General features: G+C 38.2%; 1 long non-coding RNA gene across 1 annotated transcript in view; it reads left to right on the forward strand.

The window, feature by feature from the left end:
- LOC139964859 (uncharacterized) overlaps positions 1 to 27,818 on the forward strand; it is an 88,765-nt gene that overhangs the window by 40,784 nt on the left and 20,163 nt on the right. The window contains exon 2 of the long non-coding RNA XR_011792112.1: positions 7,124 to 7,269. This is a non-coding gene — a long non-coding RNA (uncharacterized lncRNA). The remainder of the gene's footprint in view (positions 1 to 7,123; positions 7,270 to 27,818) is intronic.

Here is a 27,818-nt window from a genome sequence, read left to right on the forward strand (position 1 = left end):
AGTCCATCCCAGGGGGTTCGTGAGACGTTTCTGAAAGTCAAAACTAGAATACTTTTTGTTGAACTCAATCTGATATATCATATAATTTAGTACTGTACAAAAGTCGTACCTATTGACAAACTCTTTTCGCGTTCCATACGCATATGTTGCCATAGTAGTACCGTAAACCGTGCATGTGATAAATAACTGAATTATGCAACAGACACAGGCCGCATGACTTTGGTGAAGTTGGTGTACGCATGACAGTACGGTACGTCGTGAAGATAAAGAGCTGATCTGATCTTGAAGTTTCCAAATAAATATTTGTTCCCTTGTTTTTTTTTTCATTACAATATAACTAATAATGACTCATATCGTGTCTCGAAAATTTGGGGGTTCGTGGACAACTCTGACATCCACATGGGTTCGTGGGGGATAAAGTTAGGGAAACCCTGCTTTAAAGTATTAAATTATATAGTTCTGCCTAAAGGATTTTCTTATTTAATTTCATACAAACAACAGAGCACCTAAAAATGACATTCAACATCTTTGTCCTAAAACATATTTTTAAGGAAATGTATCTATTTTTTTCTTCTGTTTTTTCTTCTTCTCTGGCGCTGACCTAATGATCTGTGAGCTAGACTAGACAATCCAGTCACTTTGATTAATGGGTCTCCTGTGTCTAACCGTTCTTTTTTTGGTGAAAATATGAAATAAATAAAAAAGAAACAAATTATATGTAATCTATAAAGATTCAACTTCACTGATGGTAGTTGCGGTTAAAAGTTAAATGTTATGTAAAGTTATCAAAATTAATTTTGCTATCAGACGAACATAGCTGACATGGTCCCTTCGTCTTGCCTAATAGAAAGGGAGGGGGGGGGGGTTCAAGTGCTGTTTCATTTCTTAAAAATGAAAGTATTCTGGTTTCGTTTCGCTTCGTCTGGGAAATTTGATACCTAGATTTATATGTAAACTTATAGATTCAACTTTTACGGTGCGTAAAGTTTGTCTCCATCTCCCCTCAGTGTCTGAAAATCTATTTTATGAGAACGGTGTTCTCATTGGATGAATAGAATAAGACATGGCCGTAAAACATAATGATAACGTGATGTGCCCTAATTCTATCATATTTTACATATTTTTTTTTTTTAATGTCATGAGTGACATATGTGACATGAGTGACAGTGTATATAATGACTTACTCTATAGATCAAACATGATGCTAACCAACTCTGAATCATATGTGATTCCTAAAGCCGGATCTCGAAAGAGATACTTTGAACAGACCTTATGTTAATGAAATGGAGGTAAACAACAAAGGCAAATGTATATAGATATAATTGAAATCGTAGTGAGTTGGAAAATCAAGAACAGTGAAAAAAAAAACATCCAGCCTCCACCTGGATTCGAACCCGGGCCTCCCGTTTTATATGCGGACACCCTAACCACTAGGCTATGGACGCTGATTGTTTGTCCAGAGGTTCGAAACTGGTAAGGAAGGTCGTAATTCCACTGTAGGCGTTTGTCACTTGTATCGAACAATACTAGTTCTGTTTATATTTTTGCCTTACTCTATAACATGATGCTAACCAACTCGAAATCATTTGTGATTCCTAAAGCCGGATTTTGAAAGAGACACTTTGAACAGACTTTATGTTAATGAAATGGAGGTAAACGACAAAGGCAAATGAATATATATATATAATTAAAATCGTAATGAGTTGGAAAATCAAGAACAGCGAAAAAAACTCCCAGCCTCCACCGGGATTCGAACCCGTGCCTCCCGCTTTATATGCGGACACCCTAACCACTAGGCTATGAACGCTGATTGTTTGTCCAGAGGTTCGAAACCTGTAAGGAAGGTCGTAATTCCACTGAAGGCGTTTGTCACCTGTATCGAACAATAATATATATATATATATGAAACGGAAAGAACATGGAGGATAAATTAACATATGCATTTCAATCTGAGGACGCAATGTAGGCTTAACTTACAACAACTCGGAAGTTTTAAATCTAATGTTACAGCTATATATACTTGTGAATGAAAGTGTTTGATTGTGAGAGTGTTGGTCATTCATGAAATGACACGTAAGTTTGTATGACAGTATATGTGTGTAACTGGGTCAAAAGATAAAATTACCACCCCTTTAACTTAGAAACTGCTCGTGGCATATTATTTGTCAACTTCATGATATATTTCACCTGTGTACATATGTATCTCACTTGTTTATGGTCCATATTTATGTCATGTACTCTTTAACTTTAAATTAAGACGTCACTATCACTGAGGCTGATGGTTAAATTTTACAACTGCACATTGTTGGGTCTTAAATTTGGTAACTATACCAGCAAAAGCGTTCAATATAATATATTCGTCATATGCTCGGACTGAATGGGGCATAAATTGCTAATGGTCAAGTGATCCAACCGGGGGTGCTGGAGTCTTGAAACAACAGAAACATGCGACGAATTTGGCGCCATGGGACAAACCTTTAGTACCTTTTATGATCAAGAGGAATTCGGCGCCAATGTATGAAACTATAATACCTTTCTTGATCAAGAGGAAGTCGGCGCCATCGAACGAAACTAAAATACCTTTCGCGATCAAGAGGTATTCGGCGCCAATTTATGAAACTATAGTACCTTTCGTGATCAAGAGGAATTCGGCACCATCGGACGAAACTATAATACCTTTCTTGATCAAGAGCAATTCGGCACCATCGGACGAAACTAAAATACCTTTCGTGATCAAGAGGAATTCGGCACCATCGGATGAAACTATAGTACCTTTCGTGATCAAGATGAAGTCGCCACCATCGGACGATACTATAGTGCCTTTCTTGATCAAGAGGAAGTCGGCGCCATCGGACGAAAGTAAAGTACCTTTCGCGATCAAGAGGAAGTCGGCACCATCGGACGATACTATAGTACCTTTCGCGATCAAGAGGAAGTCGGCACCATCGGACGATACTATAGTACCTTTCGCGATCAAGAGGAAGTCGGCACCATCGGACGAAACTATAGTACCTTTCGTGATCAAGAGGAAGTCGGCGCCATCGGACGAAAGTAAAGTACCTTTCGCGATCAAGAGGAAGTCGGTACCATCGGACGATACTTTAGTACCTTTCGCGATCAAGAGGAAGTCGGCACCATCGGACGAAACTAAAGTACCTTTCGTGATCAAGAGGAAGTCGGCACCATCGGACGATACTATAGTACTTTTCGCGATCAAGAGGAAGTCGGCACCATCGGACGGTACTATAGTACCTTTCGCGATCAAGAGGAAGTCGGCACCATCGGACGATACTATAGTGCCTTTCTTGATCAAGAGGAATTCGGCACCAATGGATGAAACTATAGTACCTTCCTTGATCAAGAGGAATTTGGCGCCATCGGATGAAACTATAATACCTTTCTTGATCAAGAGGAATTCGGCGCCATCGGATGAAACTGTAATACCTTTCTTAATCAAGAGGAAGTCGGCGCCATCGAACGAAACTAAAATACCTTTCGCGATCAAGAGGTATTCGGCGCCAATTTATGAAAATATAGTACCTTTCTTGATCAAGAGGAAGTCGGCGCCATCGGACGAAACTATAATACCTTTCTTGATCAAGAGGAATTCGGCACCATCGAACGAAACTATAATACCTTTCGTGATCAAGAGGAATTCGGCACCATCGGACGAAACTATAGTACCTTTCGTGATCAAGATGAAGTCGGCACCATCGGACGATACTATAGTGCCTTTCTTGATCAAGAAGAAGTCGGCGCCTTTCGCGATCAAGAGGAACTCGGCACCATCGGACGAAACTATAGTACCTTTCGCGATCAAGAGGAAGTCGGCACCATCGGACGAAAGTAAAATACCTTTTGTGATCAAGAGGAAGTCGGCGCAATCGGATGAAAGTAAAATACCTTTTGTGATCAAGAGGAAGTTGGCGCAATCGGACGAAACTATTGTACCTTTCGTGATCAAGAGGAACTTGGAATAATCTGGCGCTACCTTAACAACTCCCTACCTGAACCATGCGTCGAATCAGTTCAAAACTGGTATACCGGTAGACCAATCCTCCCCCTGCCGGAGGTGGGGGTGGGGGAGGGGTTCGAACAGAGACCCAAGCAATGTCATGACATACTGAATGATAAATAAACTTCGCATTTAGTTACTGCTTTGCTGTGTGATGTAAAAACGTCATGATACTGCCACACCCCTTTGGCGTTCTAAGGTATCATATAATAATTGCCTTGGCCCTATAAAGTTTTACAGGCATAACCTAAAAAATTAAGGTTGGATGTCTTGACTGAAAGTGTTAACCAAGCCCATTAGCCTTGAAGATCCCTATAGGCACTTGTACCATCTGCCTACCGAATAAACCGACATTTGATTCGTGGGCAGGATATTTCAGATTCATACATAACTAAACATGGTTCAAATAGTTGGCTGGTGATATGCTGTTTATTACAATAAAGAACATGCTTGTGTGATGTGTCTCATAAATTTAACGTAATACTTTCTTTCAATGACAATCCCTTGAATTGTTAACTGCTTCTATAGTTCGTGGTGCAACTTTGGTGGAGCAAAATTACATAATTATGCTTTCATGTATTTTACAGGTATCTTTCAGTTCCTGTTTCCTGTTTTGCATCAACAGGCAGCTTGTAACCAATTCATCATCTAACTTCAATTATAATATCTCATTTTTCATGCGAGGGATCCCACAGTCAAATTTCTCTTCCCCTCCACCCCATTTTGCTTTCTGTCATCGCTACGAACCCCCCCCCCCCTCCATCCCTCTCCCTGCTTCCATGCTGTTATATCATGTGTAGTTTAATGAACTATATATGACAGTAACTAGAACAAAGGGACATGTCGGTGATGGGGGTGGGGGGATACTTATAACAAAAGGTGCCTTAGTTATATCATATCTTATGTTATTTTTTCTTAATCATGTGGTATCAATTTGTCACATAGAAATCACTACGTGATTATGCTTTCATCCGCTCGCCGAATAAGGCATAACGTCACAACCGTCAAATAGGATTGTGTAACATTTCAACTCATATAACATCGTTGTCCTTCTCTTTCTCCTACTACCACATCTAACCACCCCTCCCTAAAACCCCAACCCACCCCCACATTCAATCACCCCCCCCCCCCCTCCTCTTACTTTCATGGCATGTTTTGTCGCTGTTTCGTTATCACCACTTTCAGCTGTCATTTGGTGTTCAAAATAGTTTCTACGTTGACAACAACTGTACGGATGAGTTTTCCTTGATTTAGAACAGTTTGTGTATCTACCAGACAACAATTACAGTAAAGTTATTATATTTTCTTTTTTCTTTTTTTGGGGGGTCTGTAAAGAAGTTTGTTTTGGGGACTCGTAAACATTTCCTCTACGATACCGCTGTTGACCTCATATCTCTTCAGATATAACAGACACTGATTCTGGAAAATAGTTGACCCGAACCTTTCAAAACAGGTAGCTTCTCCGATATCATTGTATCGTGTGCTATGATTGGTTATCTTGAGGGTAGCATATGACGTCATGTTTTTGTCCCACCGATGTTGTTGGAGTATTTGAATTTAGCGGGAGTTTTGAACACCATTGTTCAGTAACGTTCCTTAACGCAAAGCAGTTAAGATTACAAGCAGGATATGTTGAGGTATTGATTCACCCATAAAAATTACAATTCCTGGTCTGTGTAATTATATTCGGAAACACATCAAGGACACCGTCAGCCAAGATAATGGAACTAACTTAATGGATATATATTTGGATTATATGTTATCTTGAAGATGGAATCTTTTAATAATATAAGTGCATGCGGTGTATTTGTACACATTCTTGCGGTAAGTCGCTATCAGACCGCATGAGTATGAAGTTTCGTAAGAATATACTAGACAACAAGAATGATGTTATGGTAAAAATATAACTAAATGTTTCTCTTTATCTTTTCCTGTTTTTTCTCTCTCCCTTTTGTGATAGGGTAGAGCTGGTCTTTTACCATTCTAAATCATTTATACCACAATTGTTTGAATATACCTTTTAAAAATAGATTGGAGAATCAAACTTTTGTCTCATGTAATAAAATTACAATAAGTTAAATTTATTATCGATCCAGAGGTTATAACAATATGATAATTTAAAAATTAATCAAATTAATTAAGCGGTAAATCATTTTGGCCAGTCAGGGTTAAAACTTGGTGTCCTCGGTTAAGGGTGGATAACAGCAAGATTCGTATTATGGCCTATCAGCTTAAACTTTTGAAATTTAATAAGCTATTTTTAATTTAAGTTTACTTTTAAGGGTGAGACTCAAAATGTCACGCCAAGAGTTCTCTGAAGTGAGCATTTAGTTGTCTTTCTGGACATCAAGCAAACAATCTTGTATTTCTGATTAACCCTACAACTACGGTATGATATGTAGACTAACATATCTATATAAACCATTTTTTAAGATTTGCATTATTAACGATACAAAATGTTATTAATGAAATTACGTGTATAATTGATAGAAGTCAGAATTTATCAGAATTTCGTCATATGGCTGTAGAGGATAAAGGAGAGGTGTGGCTCAGTGTCCAAGAAGACTAAATGCAACAGGTGGTCTGGGAGGGGGAGGGGCAGGGCGGGGCGGGAGGTATACAAGGAGCACTCTTTAGTTATAACCAAAAAGAAGCACACGTGACACTTTGCTCCAGTGTACATGTTTCTGTTGTTTCTGATGTACAGTTAGGAGTCTTGCCTTGTCTGTACCCGCCCCTCCATGTCCAACCCACCCCTACCCCCACCCCCACCCCCACCCCCACAATGACTTAATTTTCTGAAAATGTCCGTATTCGAACACTCAGAAGAAAGACATTAAGAATCACTTTGCAAAGTAAACGAGAAGTGAATATTTTGTCCATTTAAAACAATGTTCATTTGTCTAAAGTTTAACAAGGAAATAATTGGACGAATTTCTGAATTTTGTCGATGTGTAATTGAATAAATTAAATATATTTGCAAAAAAATATGTTGACATAGTTAAATAATCATTTTAACATTTCGACGTCAACATTAATGTTTCCACAGATCGACGTAAATACATCTCTTGTACATAACATAATTTGTCTCATTTTCCACATTTTCAGGGTTTTTTTTTACTTTTGGGTGAAATCATCGCAAAAAAATGGTGTCTTCAACGCACGTCCGACCCCGAATCTGAAAGCCGGAAGCTTTGAAAATACAGATGAAGTTAAGCAACATTGACATGCGGCCCCTGCACAAAAACTGAGCGGTGAGTAAATTCGCATTAGCCCATTCTTTTCACGTCAAATTACTTTGGAAAATATGGAGTACCTTTACTTCCGACCAGGGACGAAACCAGGAAAGGGGTTGGACCCACATTCGATGCTCATCCAACAAGACAGGTAGGGTAGGGTAGGGTAGGGTTAAGTGTCACTTGAGTTTAAGGTCAAGTTGAGTCATTAACTCGGGTCATTCTACTATATGTGTGGGGGTGTGGGGTGGTTCACGAAGTTATTCGAGTCTCTTATCTCAGGGCCTTTTTTCCTTAAAACACTGACCTGGTCACTCAGGGACAGTAGAGCAGTTCTTACCAGTCCGGGCCTCAAAGTAAAGCTACTTAAATTTACAAAGACTAATAATTCTGAATTATTACCAATCTAGATCATAAATTTCTTAGTTTTTCCTAATTGTACCCAAATGTTTTACTGTGTTTGTGGATTAATCTGGACGACTTCGACTATCTTCCTTGTATGCACATTTTTATATTGCTTAATCCCAAATTATATATTCATTAATTACAATAAAGACCGCTATAAAAGGGTTCCGTCACAATAAACTGACAAAATCAACCACTTGAAGGGAAAAATTAAGGTCAATAAAATCTGCACATTAACATGAAGTTGCGTCAATTTAGGTGGCGAGGCTGTACAGCTGTACATTTCACAATCGCACGGGCCTTCCCCGTAATAACGTATATAATGTTATCACGTGAGTGAAGGTTCCTATTTGGAATTGCCCTTCCGTCAACCCCCTACGCCTACCCCTTACCTCCACTTGTAAATTCTTTCAAAACAAAATTGGGGCCGGGAGGGAGGGGGAGGCCTGACTTAACTGTCGAAATGAAGCGAGTTGAGTCATGTTACGTTACAACACTGAGGTGATGGCGGGGAATTAGGTGATTTCACATGCGTGACCCCACTCATAAAAGTCTTACGTTTTTCTGTTGCAGTTATATGTTTGCATCTGTGGTATAGGCCATACTGACCAAATACATGGTCTGTATATTATGTATGTATGTACGTATTTTAGATCCTCCTGCAAGCAGGTACCCGCGTAGAAGCCATCATTGGCTTATCAAAGCCGCAAGCTGACCGAAGTCAGTCTCTTAGATTCACAATTAACGTCCATGATTATGAATTGTCAACAACTCTGTTATACTGGACGACATACATTAATCTTGGAGCGACTTGAACTGGGGACCTTATGATTGAAAGGCACCGGCGTTAACCACTGAGCTAACACCCCTTAGCAAAGAGAAATTTTGCTTAGAATTAGTAGAGCAGCTGCTATGTTAATTGGTGAAACTCAAATGTTTCTCAAGACTTAAAATAAGTAATTACAACCTGACGTTCTGTCACATACAGACATTATTTTTTTTTAATAAAGTCATCACTTAAAGTTAAACAGCCTGTCATTACGGTTGTATAAGTTGTGTTCATGTCTATAGTAAGTGAAGCAAAATTTCTCTTCGTTGTGGCTTTACGGTGACATCTCCAATGACGTCATCAAAGACAGAGATATTTGCTGAACCTTCGAATGGGGGTCAGTTGAGAGTCATTTGAGGAGGAGCAAAGGGTGAGGAAGGGGGAGGGAGGCAGGGAGGAGAGGAGGGCAGTGCTTCTCACAAAGATGGTAATATAAAAAAAATTACTGAACGTACTTTGTGTATAAATAACAAAATACTACATGCATAGATTGTTTCAATACTATATAAAACTGAACTGCAAATTTCACTCAATATGCATTTTACTAGATACCGTCTTGGGTCATCCTTGATACAACCCCTACTTGGCCTTTTGGCTAAGATCATGTGTAGTATATGTTCTCTTTCGAGGGGAATGGTGATGCACACCCGACGATGATCACACAGTCACAGCCTCGCTGCAAGGGGACTGGGGTTGAGAGCGGATCAGTCGTTCGGTAGTTTGGTTTTCTTGCACAGGTTCTTTCCTGGGTGATTTTTCTTAAAAAAGTACCCTTACTCGTACATAATATTTATACGTTTATATATCATTTTAATATATAAATACTGTGGAACGAACCAAAAATTGCGAACAATTGCAAAAATACAACATAAAGGTGAAATTATATTAATATCTGTAATTTGCCCTTCGTAATGTTAATGTAAATGTTCCTGTTTAACCGAGCATTTATTTAGATCAATTGCTAAACAAGCATATAATTAGGGGTGGGGGAGGGGAGAAGGGGATATGCACGCAATTTGTGTTTATATGTTGCGAAAGAAGTTTAAATGTCTAGACTAGTAAGACTATTGTTGTTGTTATTGTCTTATAGATTTAACAGGAAGTATTTGAAAGGTCCGGTAGTAGTACATTAGACAGCTGTGTTTAATAGTACAACTAATCAGATGTAAAGTATGTTTTTCCAACTTATTTTGATCACAATGTAATTAGTTGTTTTTACAGTAACAAGACAGATGAGGATCGCAAAGGGGTATGGGGATAGCATGGCATGAGAGAAGAGTTGGGTGGGGGAGGGGCGGGCGGGGAGAGGTTAGGTAATGTACAGGATTTTGTGGTACCGGTGGCTCTCTCGTCTTTCACATCCCGACCATTTTGTTTCTAGAATCATGAATGTTATTAAGTACATAACCCTCCTTTCATATCCTCTTTTATGGAAGTCGTGTTATTTCAGTATACCAGGGAGATGTTATTTAGCCTCCCTGACTAGACTGACATAACACTGTCATGGTCACGTGGTCACAGTCTCAATTTAAAATTGAGCGGGAGCTGAGAATGTGTCAGACTGGCGATATAATGTTAATATCGTCTGAATTCACACCCATGCATATAAGACAGATAGAAGGTTCTATTTTGAGTGAATTTTCTTATAAAGTATTTTTTTTTTACAATCATGTGAACTCTATCTGGTTTATGTTTGTTTGTTTTATATAAATCGAAAATGTTGCCCTAGATAAAACATTATGATAAAGTGGTCATGATCCAAATGTAAAGGGGTTTGGGGCTGACAGTACGTGTATCTATTCTGTTAAGAATAGCCTTTGTTTGACCTGGTGTTATTTTTCTATAACTTTTTCAACAACAAAAAATGTAGATTGTTCAAGATGTTGAAATGGTTGTTCCGGTGGCAGATTATATGGCATGTATATATATGCAGGGAAGAGAACAATATATTTCAACACTGTTAAATGGAAACCCAATCTCAATATATTGTTCTTAACTCTGTAAATGCTTGTTTGAAATGTTTCACCAGATAAATCCTTAATTATTCCAGGAAGTAGATTATGCATATTATATAGAAGGTGATCTTCGACGCCACTTAGAAGGCATCTTAAGCTTTTTTTTACTTTCTTGTTGTAATGAACATGTTTGTTTTCATTTAAATGCTTGTTAAGTTGGTTCCCAATGTTCTTCTTGATCAGAATGCAACTTGTGTGTAAGAATATTATTATCATCAATTGATCAATGGATTGGGGAAATGTAACAAAGATATTTTCTCCGCTCTGTTGCCATGGTGACATAACTCTGCTGTTGCTAGTAACATTCAAAACGTTAACTTTAACGCAATTGAAAAAAATACTCCTCCGAAATACAAAATGCATTGGGATGTGGTTCCGATTAAACGATACAGAAAATTTCTAAAAATATTTTGCTAAATAATAATTGAACGTTAGCAACCGGAAAGTCCCTGTAAGAGCAGGGCGCTGCATCTCAGGATGTGGTCGTTAGGTCTAAAGTAATAACTTCAAGTCGGTCATTTGTCAGATATGCCCAAATGGTGCGGTGAGGGTGTGCATGTGTGTGGTAATAGGAGTATATAGGTAAGGAAGAGGGAAGGTGGGGGACCATGTAGGGAAGGGGTGTATGGGTAAGGAATGGACGAAGAGGTATGACAAGACAGATGCAGGCTGCGTCTTTGGTGACATTTGTAACTTCGTGTAGAGTCATTTGACTACAACAACTGTGTTTTTACCGACTTGAAAATACGAACACCCTACTAAACCTACCAAATGCGGTGCTTATATATACCTCTTGGTGTCAACTTGTAACGTATACCTTCCATCCGTACATGTATTTGTTTCTCTCCGAATTTCACATATAAATATATATTCATATTAGCAGTTTTGAATATTCTTCAAAGGAGCTTAAAAAGTTCAAATGGCAGGATATCAAACGATAAGTGAAGTCAAGATAATTTTATATGTAGAATAGGCTAAGAAGTAAGAAACCAGGTCTTCTTCTACAACTTACAGTTATACCCTCGTAAATACTAGGAACCGCCCCCATTTGTGTTTTGTTCAAAACCAGTTTCATTAGAGGCCACGCCCACAACGTCGCAGAGCAATCTGAGTCGAGTGAAACCAGTGACGTATGTACCTACATTCAGGGTCAGTTAATACAACGTGTATATGCCACAGCAGCGCCTTAATATTCTGGTAAGGCATGCATGCATCCTCATGCCGCGCTGTAGTTCTCAGTGTTTTGATTGGCTGATACGGACAGCGTCCTCGTTAATAATCATCTCTGCAACATGTGACAGAATGAGTTACCGGTAAACGGCATTCTGCCGTGAAAATGGCAAATGTAAAAACGACATAATGATAATGACTAGCGACAAAATGTTGTGATCATACATTAAAATAAGTACCTTTCTTCCTAACTTTCGACAGAATAAGTTGGCACAAAGGGCGCGCCATAGTTAACTCGAGGCGATGATCACACAGTCACAGTCTCAATGCCTGGGGACTGGGGGATTAGCGGATTAGTCGTTCGGTTGTTTGATTTTTCGTGCCCAAGTTCCTTCCTGGTTGACTTTTCTTAAAAAAGTAACTCCAGGCACTGTTTTGCCTGTTTCTTTGCAGTATGGGAGAGGAAATTACAATTTGATCACACTCCGGTATATCTTTCTCTCTCTCCACCTCTCTCTCTCAGTCTTCTTCTTTCTTGTTCTCTCTGCCTCTACACACATATACGAGAGCTCTGAAAGGAGAAAGTAAATGTCCTTTTGAAAAACACACTTTTCCAACAAACTTTGCTTTTCCAACCATCGAAAAATCCGTATCGAAACAGTTTTATGATACCAATTATCGCTTTTTACGGTCTGTCGTACACCTGCTTATAGTTCACATTTTTTTATGAGGTAAATTTTTTCACTGCCGGGAAATTCTGTTTTACATTAAAAAAAAATAAGTTAGTCTTTACTTTCCTCGACTTGTATATCTCTGTAACGTAAATAGAGAAAATTATTATCACTGACCCAAGCATTATTTTTTTGTTGTATATTTGATAAAGGTTTGTAAATTTATGGAATCTCTGTTTTGCTCTGACGTTTTGCTCTTTTATTATTTTCATATCTGCCGTAATTCCCTCACATTTTGAAATAATCTTTGCAACTATTTCGTACAGAAGAGGTCTAAATGTTTGTCAATAATTGTCATCATGTTATCTGAAAGGGAAAAAATAGAATGACTAAACAGAATTTTGTTTTCCGGTTTGTGTGTTAGACTGTATAGTCCAGTCGCTTTTATTGACGAACCTCAGCTCCTTAAAGGGGTATTTCTCATAAATTGAAAGTGTTATATAAATACAACCTGTGCTTGATGATAGTAACTTTTAAATGGTCTAAGGATATATGAAAACATCATTGTTGTGCCTCAAGTCATCCTTTAATACGTCAAAATCTATATAAAAATCATATACAAATCATATAAAAATCATATTTTTTCAAATATGTAGTAACAGATTGCGAAGTAGCGAGTTAGTTATCAATAGTTTGATAAGACGTATTATTGCTTAAACTATATGCTCTAATTGCAATTCGCGAAACGTATGAACACTATTCTACTGTTTAATCTGTTTTACTCAAAGACCACGGCCAATTGGTGATGCAAATAACCTTTCAACTCGATTTAATATACCCCAAGCAGGCATTATTATATTTTAGCAAAATGGAATCCTAGGCGAAACTGATTTAAATGTCATTTCTCCTGGGTATAATTATATATTGAAATAAACTTAAATTTGTGTCGTTGCATGGTGTAAAGCATTGGCGTAGGAAGGTACTTTTGAGTGGGGGGGGGGGGGGGGCTGAAGACTGATGGCCGGCCTGGGGAGGGGGTGTCCCCCTCCCCTTTGGAACTTTTTGCATTTCCAGGTGGCCTCAGATGGTGCAATATAGCACACTTCAACACCCACTCCATTTTGTAAACTTAATTTTGTATTTTCACCTGGCCTTAGATGCAATTTGGTGCTCCAAATGAGATATTTTTTCTCATTTGGAAATGAAAAAGGGGTTTTCTGACTTGCGAAGCGGGGGGGGGGGGGGCGGAATGATACTTCCGCCCCTCCACATTTTTCACTGGGGGGCTGGCGCCCCCCAGCCCCCCGGTTCCTACGCCCTTGGTGTAAAGAGTAGTTGAAAGATAATTTGACCAAAGTATAGATATAAAATTTGTAACGGTAGGCCTATTATACCCACGTGGCATCAAATCCATTTAAAATTAAATTTAAAAAAATTATTCCATGATTCATATATAATTTTAATATAAATTTCTTTACCTTGAGAATTTCCTTATTGCTTTTCTTTTTTGATATCTTTGATAGGATTTTGTTTTGACTTTGGACCTAACCTAACCGTATATGATAATTTCTGATAGATTCGGCCCATAAATAGGCTGGCAAAATAAACAGATATGTCTTTACGTGGACAAAGGTCATCCGTTTGATTCTCACATAATTTTTCGTCGCTGTCAGCGCAAGTTCTCTAATATTGTCGCTCCCTTATAATAACAAGAGTTAGAATTTAGTTTATATACAAATCATTCACTAGCTGTTTAATTTCTCATCAAGGAAGAAACGGTTCCCACGAACTTGGTCGTTAAGTTGTCTTTGTTGTATAATAACTGTGTACGTAAGAGGCGGGGAGCATGGGCTCTATACGCGTCCCTGTTTTTGGTCCCTCGTAAATTTATGTAAATGTGCATATTTTAAATCTCTTTGTCTTAATTGGACCTCGTTTAAAAAACGTTTTCTTTTTGATTTTATTATATATATATAAATTCAGCTGATAGGACAAAAGTGGGAAAAAGGTGTGAAAAGCAAATTATCGTTTTTTCTTCGGGGAAAATGACAAACAGTGTTGAGATCTTTGACAGACGGACAGAAAGTTCAGGCTCGTAAAACAAGTGTGTAATTCGGAGGGGTCACATGGTTTATGTCAGAGTTTGACTAAATTGGGGATTTTTTTGGGGCTTAACAAATGATTTAGAGATGACCTCATCACCAATCGGGTGTCCAGTTGGTTAACAAGTATCATAAACTAGATACCGTGTTGTTATAACGATATAAAACACTACAAATATGCTAGAATCTTTGGTGATCTTATATTTTGGACAGTTATTTCATTATTTATTTCATCTATTTCACCATTTTCAATTCAATACACAGCTTTAGGATCCTTTTTCGTTCAAATAAGTCTTTCGCCTCATGAAGTATCGTTCACAAATCTCCATCGACCAATAAGCTGCAGAGGAGTACCATTACCTATTCGCTTATAAAACATTATGGGAAGTTCTAGAGAATGTATAAGCGACATTGATTGGTGATCGAGAGGTATAAGCAATGATGGCGGAGAAAGGCTTATAGACGTGCCATCAAATCTCGCTGATCACCTCCTTCTAGCTCCTCCTCCGCATCCCCCTCCGCAACCTTCACCGCCTCTCCACCCACCCCCACCCCTCTCCCCCAAAAAGTTCTCTCCTCTCCCTGAAAAGGAGATTGGACAGTCACGAAAAGAATGAGCTGCTATGAATATATAGATAATAAAAGTTCCCAACCTTGAATACCGAGCAAACAGAAGGAGAGCAAACAATCACATTATATATTGCGTAGGTCTTGTGATTAACATATCTGTAGCTTTACCACCAATCAGGGGCGCATCCAGACTTCTTGTTTTACAGGAAGGCAGAGCAGGGGTGTCTTTCAGCTCCCTTTGCAAAGTACTACTTCTAAGATAAAAATATAAAAAAATCCCTGGCAGATTTACAATTTATTTTGTACGCGTGGAATGGTACTGCGACGAATCAATATCTCATGTTCATCTTGTTACGAATACAGTGAACTCACTTAGTATTCCTAAAACGGTAACCCCCGATATCAGTCTCACGTGGTAGCACCGTGGAGAGGAGGTCCTGTCGTGTCGCCATTCGATAGACCGATAACTCCGCGAAGAGGCTTATAGAAATATTTATGTTACCATCAATCATTCAGATCTGCGACTCTGACTTCAGGGTGCATGCCAGTAATTGAGGCCACGCGAACGTGTAACACATCAAAGGAGTAGAAAGAACGCGACCGGGAGTGAATCTGGAGGGTGACCCCGGATCACAAGATCGCAAGATATATATATATATGTATATATATATATGCATATATATATATATATATATATATATATAAATTACGACATATACATATATATATATATATATATATATATAAATATATATATATATATATATATATATATATATATATATATATATATATATATATATATATATATATATATGTATATGTATTAGTCGGGAAGTTGGTAGAGTCGTGTTACGACCGAGAGCAGGTGTCAACTCGAAACAAAATCAGTGATCCATCACTGGAGGCGAACAGATGTCTTTTAAATCAGGACGAAGAGAAACCTGTCGAAAGAGAAGCCTCAATTACAGATAAACGTCACATGAATGATATCTGTACATTCTTGAGTATAACGGACATGGAGTTCGCCCGTGGGCAAATGTCTCATTCTACGGGGGTTACAACTTCTGCCACAGTTAGGTATTACTTTTAGAACAGCTATAGCGATTCCCCACGAGTCGTGCAGGGAACCAAGTTACTAAGATACTTATAGTAGCATTTTGTATGCCGACAATATGATTTTTCATTTTTTTGGGCTACTTTTCTTTGTAATGCATCTGGCAACAGTAGATCCAATTGAGCTGTGAAAGTTTTGTTTAATTTAATTTTCATCAAATGTAAATCATTAACTTACAAACGAACATAGCAATTCAGAAATGGCTAAATAGAAATCGCCAACTGTTAACTTTAATGGCTGGAAAGCTTAGTTGATGCCCCCCCCCCCGCAACATTGGGTTTATAAATGAATAACATATACTGACTGGATAGCCCATTAAACGTTCTCTTCGTAAACTGAAGTTTGAGAGACTTTTAGCTCTCGCTTTTCTTGCTTCCATGTATTATCTCATCTCCCTACGTACAATGTATATAGGGAGATGAGATACCGTACTTCACCGAACATCGGAAATGTGAGGTAGTGGGTGACTGCATGTGTTTCTGCGGTCTGTGTGTGAGTGAGCAAGACCACGAACTCCTCCTAGACTGCAAGTCCGATCGAGTTCAAACTTGGTGAGTAGGTGCCTGACCATGAAAACTAGTGCCTGCGTGTTGATGACGTCATAAGTCACATGTCAAGACACCTAAACATTTATTTTTAGCCATTTTCTGCTTTTCAAAATTGTAGGAAAAAGGCATTTAACAAGAAGATATGTAGCGAATGATAAGAATTTTAAAATAGGACAAGTTTAAGGTCGGGGACAAAGGTCAATTAATGTCAAATGTCAAAATGGCCTAAATTGTGCGAAAAAGTATGTCGCGTACTCCTCCTAAACCGTAATTCCGATCAAGTTCAAACTTGGTGGGTATATTTGCCTGATCATGTAATATTGTGTCTGCGGGTTTGAATCCGTCATAGGTCTAAGGTCAGAGTTAACATGCCAACATGTAGGAATACTAAACTATATGCAAAACACTGCATGCCAATATTAACAAAGATATAAACCAGATGTATTCATGCATTCTTAAGTAACGCAACAATCACTTTCGTCATGGTGGGAGATGAGATCTGCGAACTCCATGGATTGCCCTCTTGTATTAACTTGCACCCGTACCAAAGAAAAAAACGGTTTCCCCGTGATCAATTATCCATCAACATATCAAGTCATCAACATGTCAAGTTTACGAAAACGTTTTCCAAACTTGAGATATCGTACTTACTAAATCTCGCACAACAAACGTACCTTTACACAGGAAATTGTCAGGGCGATGAAAGCACCTCGCTATATATGGCCAAAACCAAGAAATCTCAGCCCGAAAAGGTCAGAACAAGAAATCTAACATACCGGATCTGGTGGAAAGTGCACTAGGGGAGTGTACAATTATAGTACGGAGTTGTGACGGTGATCTTCTCCTGAGTATATTAATGATCGTAGTCGCTTTAAAGCAGTATTTTGATTTAAATTGAAATTTACTTTATATATATATATATATATATATATATATATATATATATATATATTTATATATGTATGTATGTATATATATATATATATATATAAATATATATATTTATATATATATATATATATATATATAGGCTATATATATATAGCCTATATATATATACAGCCTATATATATAGCCTATATATATATAGCCTATATATATATATTATCATTAAACCAACTGATATAGTCAACGAGAATTGTCATTGAAAGATGCGTAATTTTCTCTCAATCGTGATTATCTATGATGTATTCTATTACGAAATACCACTTGTCGTAACCGTACGTACGTTGCTTTAATATCGGAGGGTATCATTTATTCGTTCTAGTTTACGTGTAAGAATGGATGAATGTATATATATATGGACACACTGAACATGTATAGCTTATAGATTATGCCACTACTTTACTGTTCCTGGTGATGACCTTTAACCTGATAGTTATTTTACTGCTTCCAGGTTGATTTGCGTCCGTCTCGGTCTTATACCTACCTCTCAGTCCAAAGATAGGAATGTTTAACTTTAGTATGTTGTACGGAAATTGTCCATGTTTGTTTACGATAAAGTTCGTATCTGTATATCAAAATCTGTTATTTCTAAGGTCTGAACATCAAAGTTTAATGGGATACCCAATATCGGCTATGAAAATATTTCAGAAAGCTGCTGTTATTATGTCTGAGGAGAAGGGTAGTTATGTTCATTTAATACCATAAATGGATTTGCTTTTGTTATTTCTTGCTCACGAACTATTCCAGTCCTACTTTCCACGTGACCAGTCAGTCATCTATATGTCCCATCGGCCTAGATCCATTTACTTAGGAACTAAAAGGGTAACTTGTACTTTCAGGAGTCATTGTCCAATGACATAATTGCTACAAAAAAAGTATGGAATTGAAACTGTTTCGAAACTGTTCATCCCTGTAAGAGGTCAAGAACCAGCACAGTCATTGAGTTCGGGACCCGATAGTCCAAGCCACATTTCAAAATAACAAAGAAGGGCTCCAAAAATTAGGCAGAAAAGTAAATTAAATATTTCAATTTTTTTTACAAAATGCAAAACCTAGTTAATGTAAATCATTTACTGTTATAAATGTCAATATAAATATACGAACGACTCAGTTGAAAGTTTAGCTTTGTTTTTCGGTTTAGAATGCAATGTCTCATAAATTTAGAATCTATACTATGCATGCTGCCCTCTCAAGCAGGCTTATGTACAGTAACTGCCCTATACATTGGTGGGTTCTGTTACGTAATATATCTAATGCCTTCTTAAACCAGGCATGTATATTGCACTCTAAAGCAGGCTTATGTACATTCCTCGATGTCGGTGGGTTATGTGACGTAATATGTCTACTTCCCTCTTAGCAGCAGATGTACTTCCCTCTATATCTGTGAGGGCTATGACCTTATATGTTTCCTGCCGCCACCCCCCCCCCCAAAAAAGTAGTAATCCTCCACTGTAATCAACTGTCGGTGGGTTTTATGGCATAATATGTATACTTCCCTCTAAAGTCAATAATTATACAGTCCTGGTGGGGCCTATGATAATAATATGTCTAGTGTCCTCTAATCGACTTAGCTACTGCCCTGTACTTTCGGTGAACTCTATGACGTAATTTGTCTTCTTTCATTTAAAGACGGTGAGGTTAATAACATTATGTGTCTGCTGTCCTCTAAGTTGGCATATTTACTGCCCTCTACAACCGGTTAGTTCTATGGCCTAACATTTACTCTGCTCTCTAAATAGCAGGCTTATTTTCTGCAACATCAATGACACAATTTTGTTTGCTATCCTCTAAAGAATGCCTGCTTTATATCCTCTGAGGACGGTTCAGTATTTCGATGACATAATATGACTACTGCCCTCTAGTTGTGATACACTTTCCTGCTGTCTATTACCTGGTATATAGCTGTACCGCCAAACCTGACGAGAGGATGAATGTCTATGAGCTACAACCTCGAGGTCCGGGGGAAGTATGGGATAAAGCACAATGTATTATTCTCGTGTTCGTATAGTACACTAAGAGAAAACTGAAGTTTTCGAAAAGAGGCAGTGGTGACATAATTGTCCCGGGACCGTTGCCCTGGGTCGCTACGCCCCTGTTTAATTTAGTCAAGTGTCATCTTGCAAACGTTGTATTTATATGGATCAGCACGTGGGGAAGAGTTTAAGGTTCACCAAATTTACAAGCCGGCCACGACAATGGCATGATAAAGATGAACGACGAGTAGCCTATATAAGCACGACACACAACTGAGTTCTTGGCTTCTGAAAATAATGATTTGAAAGGTCTCATGACACATTTTTTTTTAAGCTGGGTGACCCCAGTTTCACATTGATCTTCTTGGCGACACTCATGCAGTGGCGGATGTTGTGGCCTGGGGCGGTATATCCCTCCTCACCCCCTTTGTGTAAGTTTTGTATGACTTGAGGGGGCTCAGTTGCAAATGGGATTATTTTATTTATATTTGTTATTAAAATTTTCCCCAAATTTTATAAGAAAAAAATCGTCTGTTTTTTCCGAATTTGTTGGCCACCCCTCAGTATGAATACCGGGGTTATCAACTATAAATAAGCTTTTTACTCAATGACTTGGCCAGAAATTGGCAAACCAAAAAGAAACATTTATTTCTTGAGTATTGTCTGACATTGGCTTTCAAGCATCACCCCCCCCCCCCCCAAACCCTTCCACCTCTTCCACCGTCGTCTCACATCAGCAAATAAGTAAAAAGACTATGGAAGTGAAAACAAAAAACAAAAACAGAGACTTGATCCAGTCGAAACTTAAATTTGCAAGCAACTTATCCATCTAAGGAAACTAAATTCAATTGTTCAACATATACGTTCTTAGTCCGGCTCAATAACAAGAAACGATATATTAACACATTGCAAAAATATAGTGTCACATGAAATATATTGAATGTCACTATTTTAACAGTTCCCCTACATAGTATACATCGATCAATGTTGCGATCGCTCTATTGATTGTTACACATTCACCCCCCCCAACACCATACCACCCATGTCACGCTACCCATATCACCCTCCCCCTATCACTTAACCCATGTCACCCTACACATGTCAACCTACCCATACCACTCTACCCATATCACCCTACCCATATCACCCTATCCACATACCGTACCCTACCCACATCACCCTTCCTCTGTCACCCTACCCATATCACCCTATCCACTCAACCCTACCCATGTCACCCTACCCATATCACCCTATCCACTCAACCCTACCCATATCACCCTTCACACATACCCTACCCATATCACCCTTCACACATACCCTACCCATATCACCCTTCCCATGTCACCCTATCAATTCACCCTCCCACATCACCCTACCCATAACCTCCCCAATTCTTTTTCTGTTTATCTACATATGCACACGTTGCCCTCTTAGAAGAAGATGATTTTTTTCCCCTGAATTTCCAGCTTTTTTTTTCGTTCCGAACAGGGCAACTTTTAGGGATTTGTTGGTTATTCTGCTAAAAGTTGACAGTGAATCTATTTGCCCAAGATGACAATCTTTGCGTCAGTGGGTGAAGCTAAACCATTTGAACAGTTATTTCTCCGTCGGGAATTCTTTCTCGCACCCTGGAACCAACTCTTCAGATGATGTCTTGCTTCACGAGTCAAAAGAAAGACCCTTGACTTTGCGTACTTGTTTGGTATCCTCTTGGTCGTGCTATACCTGTTCCGCTGGTCTAACTTTTAAAGGGACCATTTATTACTCGTGATAACGTCAGAGGTTGTTTCTCGTTCCTAAAAACGTCACAGTTTTATTGACCACTTGCGTTCACTTTGTGCGTTTCATTTGGCGGATGTCAATATATGTAACGCAATATTTGTAATGCAAGGTAGAAAACTTCATTTTAACATTGACGGTCAATTGAAGGAAAATCAATGCTAAAAAGTTCCCTGAATTTTTATTGTAAGTTTCACCCGAAAATAGTCATGGTTCGCATATGGGTTGCGTTTTTGCGACTGATTAAACATCAAAATCTCACCCTTTTTTTCTTTCTTTTTTCGATTGACCCCAAAAATCCCGGAACTTAAAAAGCAACACGATATCATTATTGAATATCTAATCGCTTTGAAAAACTTTCCCACAATTATCACAGTTATTCTTAATTGTTAGGATATAGCCTAGCCTATAGAAAGTACATTGCCATGCATGAACAAAAGAACAGACCTCCTACTTATATATCCTTCACACAACAAGATCATTTCCTTTGAATGTTTCCAATAACATGGAACATGTGGAAAATTGGCTGTTTTTTTTTTACAAAGGAATTAACGAGACTTTAAAAGTGTAGTGAAGCAAATAGGTACCTTCCCATTAATCGTAAAAAAATGTAATACTTTAGTATCTAACGTAACACTAGACATAGGCCTTAGGTCGTTAATTACTTCATTCATTCCGTTACTCCAAACATGGAGATTACACCTTCCTGATCCAATGCAAGAACGGTCGCCCATATCTTGTTATGTTAATATAATCCATTATATCGAGGCACTATCCATATTATAGCCCTGAATAGGCCTATGTGTAGTAAATGTTTTATTTCATTCTCCTTCCCTGCAGAGGTAATCTGTAATGAATCCACCTAAAAACATACCAAAAAAAAATCAATGACGTAAGTAGTCGAATGCCGAATTCGAACACTTTCTTGATCTTAAATACACACAAAGAAATAAATCGATATCACCCCACACCTCCCTCTCCCCACCCCCCCCCCCGCCCTTTAACTCAAAAATCGCTGCACAAAAACAGACTGTTGTGACATATTTGGCTTAGCTGTGCCTGTAAACACACTGGTTGAAAGTTATCCCCCTGTGGGATGGAGAAACACTCCGGCCGAGAGAATCGCCTCCGTGAAGCTATTGGACACGCTCGAGTAAATCCACAATTACAATAACTCATCGACTCGCCCATGAACTTGACACCACGACCAACCGGATCGGGCAAGATGACCACTCAATTAATACCCCGGTATTTGCAAACAAACCACCGCGTGAAATCCTTGGGCAATGTTAGGTCAATTTTTGAGTCGTCGTATGGCCACGCGCCTGGTGGAACTGTTAACAGGTATTTCTCGCTCAGTGATGATTGAAGTATAAGCCAAACTAATCTTTGATCAGTTAAATGCGTCAAAGTATATCGAGATTCTGGAATACAGATTTTATTATTCATGGTCAGCTTTAGCGTCGTATAATTTATCCCATATGTATCAACCAACACGTTGTCGTTCTTAGTTAGATGAAAAGTATTCACGATGGGGGTTTGGGGATTTGGGAGGGGGGAGGGTAGGTGCGGTAGTTCTGAAGGGACTACTAGTTAGTAAAACGCGACATTTTGACAAATTTGTATATTTTTCGTCGAGTTGACGAGTTACAGTATTCGTTACATTTTGACGAAATTTATCAAATTTTTTCAAATTTATGAATTTGTCAAGTTTCTGCTTTGCACTTAACAATATCGGCAATACGTCAGAAATATTAATTTTGTCGAAGTTGACAATTTACGCTGACGTTACATCCTGCTGACGAAAATGATCAAATTCTGAAGTTGTTGCGTTGCACGTATATAACTTGACAACTCGTCCAAAAATAGTGGTATTAGTACCACTACGACGAGTACAATGCTCTATTGGAGAGAGTACCAGTATTTAATATTACACTGTAGTGGTTTCTCTTATTGATTTACAACATATCTAGAGAACGAGTACAAACCTATGAAAGGTGAGTTTCCTCTACGAATACATGAGACAATGCTAGATGAGTACCACGACCAATACACTCGTCGTTCTACCCTGGGTCTTTATAACTGACATTGGCAATGGCTTTCTGTGCAGTACCGCATGTGTTGTACGCTGTTAGGAATATCTCTATGAGTAAACATAGCCAATGCTCCATGTAAGGCTTCTAAAAGAATTAGTTAAGCTAACAATGTTAACTGTTGGTATCAATGTTGGCATGTATGTTCGCAGCACTAGCACTAACACGATGCACCATTTTTACGTGTTAATTTACGCTGTGTGATCTCAGGTTTTGTTGGGCCTTCTGGCGTTCCATAGTTTGACATTTGTATTCTCATTAAGTTCATATCCTAGAGTCAGTCATGACAAGGGAAGTGGTGGATATATCACTACACTGACCCAATTGTAGACCATGTATACCGCCGTTATACCTTCACCACACCACAACCACCACGAATGATGTTCAGTTACCAGAATGATTCGCCCGAATACGGTCATTTTGTGGCCGTTTTACTCATTTCGTCGTGCCATTAACATGCAACTGTCAGTTTTATACAGAAGATCTACTATTACAATGTTTTGGGTTGACACGGCTGTCATTTTCATTACTATAAAATCATGTTGTATCCGGTTTATGTTAGTGTAATGTGTAAACCCATTTATGGCTAATGAAATTTAAACAACGGAGATTTCAAACTATATTTTTGATTTTGACTTCACTTCGTCGTCCTCAAGCGTTAGACACTAATTCATCGCTGCTCAGGCTGTCGTCTGCCAGTGAAGACGAAATTTCACCAACTGTTTCCATGGTGATTTTACTGTGTAGTAGGAAAATCAGTACAAAGTCTATACCTTCACAAAGTCTGTGTACCACGTCTATAAACAGTGAAGAAAGAAACAACATACTTTAAAGTATTTACCCAAATTCATAAGATTTAGGTTCCAGTAGCACCAAAAAATGAAGGAATATTAGCCACAAAATCCTGCAAAAACTAACGTGAAGTGCGACGGCAAGAAAGATGGAAAATAATGACCTGTATCAAATAAAGAGGGCACTCTTCCATTTCAACAAATTACGCGTATTTATGGTCATAAAAAAAAGGTGTGTGGAAATACATCGCTGTTGAATACAATGTGTGAAAGGTGGATTTGGGGTCATTCTCAATTCCTGTGCATTTAAATGATAGTGTATGCTGCGCTGTAGGTCCGTTCACTCTGTTACGAAACAAACAAATTTGTCATATTATTTCAAAGAACACTTTGGTAGGAAACAATTTAGAAATAAACCGTCTCTCTTTGAATATCAGTGAGACTTAACTAAAACTGTCAGTTTACAATGTTAACGTTAAATCGAACAACAAATATGTTATGGTTACTTTTGCACAATTAGTCTTTTGTGATGGTATACAAAACAAAACTGTTCTTGTAGCAGAGCAGCTGATAAAAATATATATATTTGAAACTGTATATATAAGTAAGTTGTTAATGAGACATATCATAAAAGACTTTAGCAAGTCTAAAAGTGTCACAATTCACAACTCTACGTCGGTTGCTTGATTTCCTTTCACTTCTTGATTTAACTTTCTCTGTGGTAGATGGTATTCGAAATGTTGTTTCTAAATAATCAAGTTAATAAGTGGTTAACATCAATTGAAATATATTGAAACAGAAAATTCAAGTGGTTAAATTTATAAAACAAATCTGCGAAATTAGAAGGACAGCTCTCCTTATTTCTAGGGTCCTTTTAAATAAATTATTTTAATGTTATTTAACATATTTTCAATAATTTTTACTCCCTAAATTTCCTGATTGCACTAAGGGAAAATATTTGTTTGTATATTAATGATGGGTTAAGCCTAACGTAAGCTTGTAACCATTGTTCTTTTTAAGTTCTTCTGTTTTATACAACCACCCTCACCCCTCCCCCTCGCCCCCCTCCCCATCCCCCACCTCGTCCTCTTCTCCTTTTCTATGTCGGTATAACAGGTTGTTTCGTCATTTTAAAACCACATAAAAGTTAAGCGTTACAAAATGGTGTCTGTCTTTGTTGTTAATGAGATTTTAACATGTATAGATGTGTTCTATCCACAATGCATGGCAAAGCCATTACACCATGCAGTATTGCGTGGTTTTAATACATGTGTATAAAAAACCACCGGCAATCGGGCTGTAAAATCACCACAGGTGTAAAACCACGCACGTGTGCCCCATGTAAAAAAATAATTTATAGCCAATGATTATCATTCTGAATTCTTTGTTAAATTGCTCATATGATAAAAAAAAACTTTCTTTAAGCAGCCAGGACACGCATATTTATCACTGCTTTAGTGTTGGGATGAGATGTTAGTGACCAGCGGAGGTCTAAAGAGCAAATCTATACCGGTAATTAAACTGCTGAATTAAGATCGTCGTCAGTAACCGTTACAAACAATGTTTTATGGCGGGGCTTCGTTACCCATTTTGTACCAGAAGGGATAGAGGGAAATTGAGAATTTGATCAAAACGATGGGCAATGAGTTGGAAAATCCTGAACAGTGAAGAAGAAGAAAAAACCTTCCATCCTCCACCGCGATTCGGACCAGGGCCTCCCGCTTTATATATGCGGACACCCTAACCAACGAGGCTATATGAGAATATATTGCATGTAAGTCCATAAGTTCGAAACCAGTAAGGTATTTTGCCATCGCACTGTAGGTATTTACCACCAGTATTGAACAATGTCAGTCCTGTTTTGGTGACATATTTTGCCTTACTCTAAAGACCAACCATAACCAACTCGATATCATTTGTGAATGCTTATGCCGGATTTCGAAAGAGATACTTTGACCAGACTCAGAGCACAATATAGCCTACTGCATCCAGAAGTTCAGTTGTTCTTCAATGATGTACACTAGTTATGTTACCGCATCACATGTGATTAGTTTGATTTGAATCACGCAAGCACTTTTGGGAAGGAAATTGAAATGTTTTGTGGCATATGTTGTGGTTTTAGATAGAGTTTATGAATGAAGCCTGATAAAATAATCTGAGGTTTACGTTACACAAACAGACCACATTCTTCAGTAACTTATATATCCATTAACATTACTCAAGCATCCGCAGATTGGTTAATTTGCAGAATCTCTGGAAGGTGGGGGTTTGTCAATCACTTACTAAGATAAAAATTCGCAAATCTGTCGGAAAGGTATGGCAGCCTTTACTGACCATTCGTGACCAGATTAATGCAGTATTTTTGGCGTCTCGTTCTCGAGTAAAATAACGACTTTCGGGTTTCATTGATAAATACCCTCAGATGATGTGAAATGTGATCAATTGATTATGTCATTAAAAAGAAAGAATTAGACCATTTAATGGAATTGTCGTATAGGGTACTAAACACTCGAATTATGTGGTTTCGCCCACAAAAAATAAATTCCTTATCTTTGTAATTTTTGTGTGTGTCTGTTTTTCGACTTTAACAATTTCCTTAATAAGTTCAAAATACGAATCGATTGAATTATCCAGTGGTTGGATAATAGCGTCTTTACTTCAAGGCTGAAGCAAATAACATTCTTGAGTTTGAAATCAATTTAACTCCTTACAAGCACTATTAAGTGTACTCGTGATAAATATAGTGTCTCAAAATCGCCTAGAAAAACGTTTCAATTGCGAAACTTTCCACACCAGATCAAAATGGTACCGGAAATACAACAAACTTATCACACGTTAGACATCTTGTATAATATCTTATCTATTACGAATTAGTTCACAGTACAGTTAACAATGTTCTAGAAAGCTTTTCAACTGAATTATCTAAATGTTTGAACAAAGAACTTTTAAAACATTAAGAAGAGTTAAATTAAGGGGACTGGGAAACGCTTCTGGTGGTCGACCTCTGAGCGACCCTCTTCTCATCCTCCCGGGCTCTTTAGCGACAACAAGGGAGACATGGCTAAGGATCGTGTAGGCCACGTACAGCATCATACCACAACCCATCCACTCATCCTCATGATAACTGAATACGTGGCACTATGAGGCGCTAGTCGCCTCACAAACTGTGTCTACGGAAGCTTTGAAAAAACACAATATTTCATCAAATGACTAGATTACGTAAATTAAATAGCGCCACCCGTTGTAAAATGTCACACGTTACATTATGAAATCCACAAACCAGGTATGCTCGCCACCAGGTACACCCACCACCATTCACTCACCACAGTGAGGTGAGTGCGGTTAAGGACATTACACTCGAGGCATTAAAAATAAATCAGCCCATATCGAGTACCACCGAAATTTTACCCAAATTCATCATAAGAAGTTGATTTAAAACTTTCAAGTTCAACAGGGTATAAAGTACCGTTGTTAAACACCATAGTAAAGAAAATCAACTTTAGCAGTTTATGGTACAATTGCCTTCAAATCCATTCCCAGCCCCTCTTCCATCCTCTAC

This window comes from Apostichopus japonicus, chromosome 3 (assembly GCF_037975245.1).
Source record: "Apostichopus japonicus isolate 1M-3 chromosome 3, ASM3797524v1, whole genome shotgun sequence".
In the NCBI taxonomy this organism is placed as follows: domain Eukaryota; kingdom Metazoa; phylum Echinodermata; class Holothuroidea; order Aspidochirotida; family Stichopodidae; genus Apostichopus; species Apostichopus japonicus.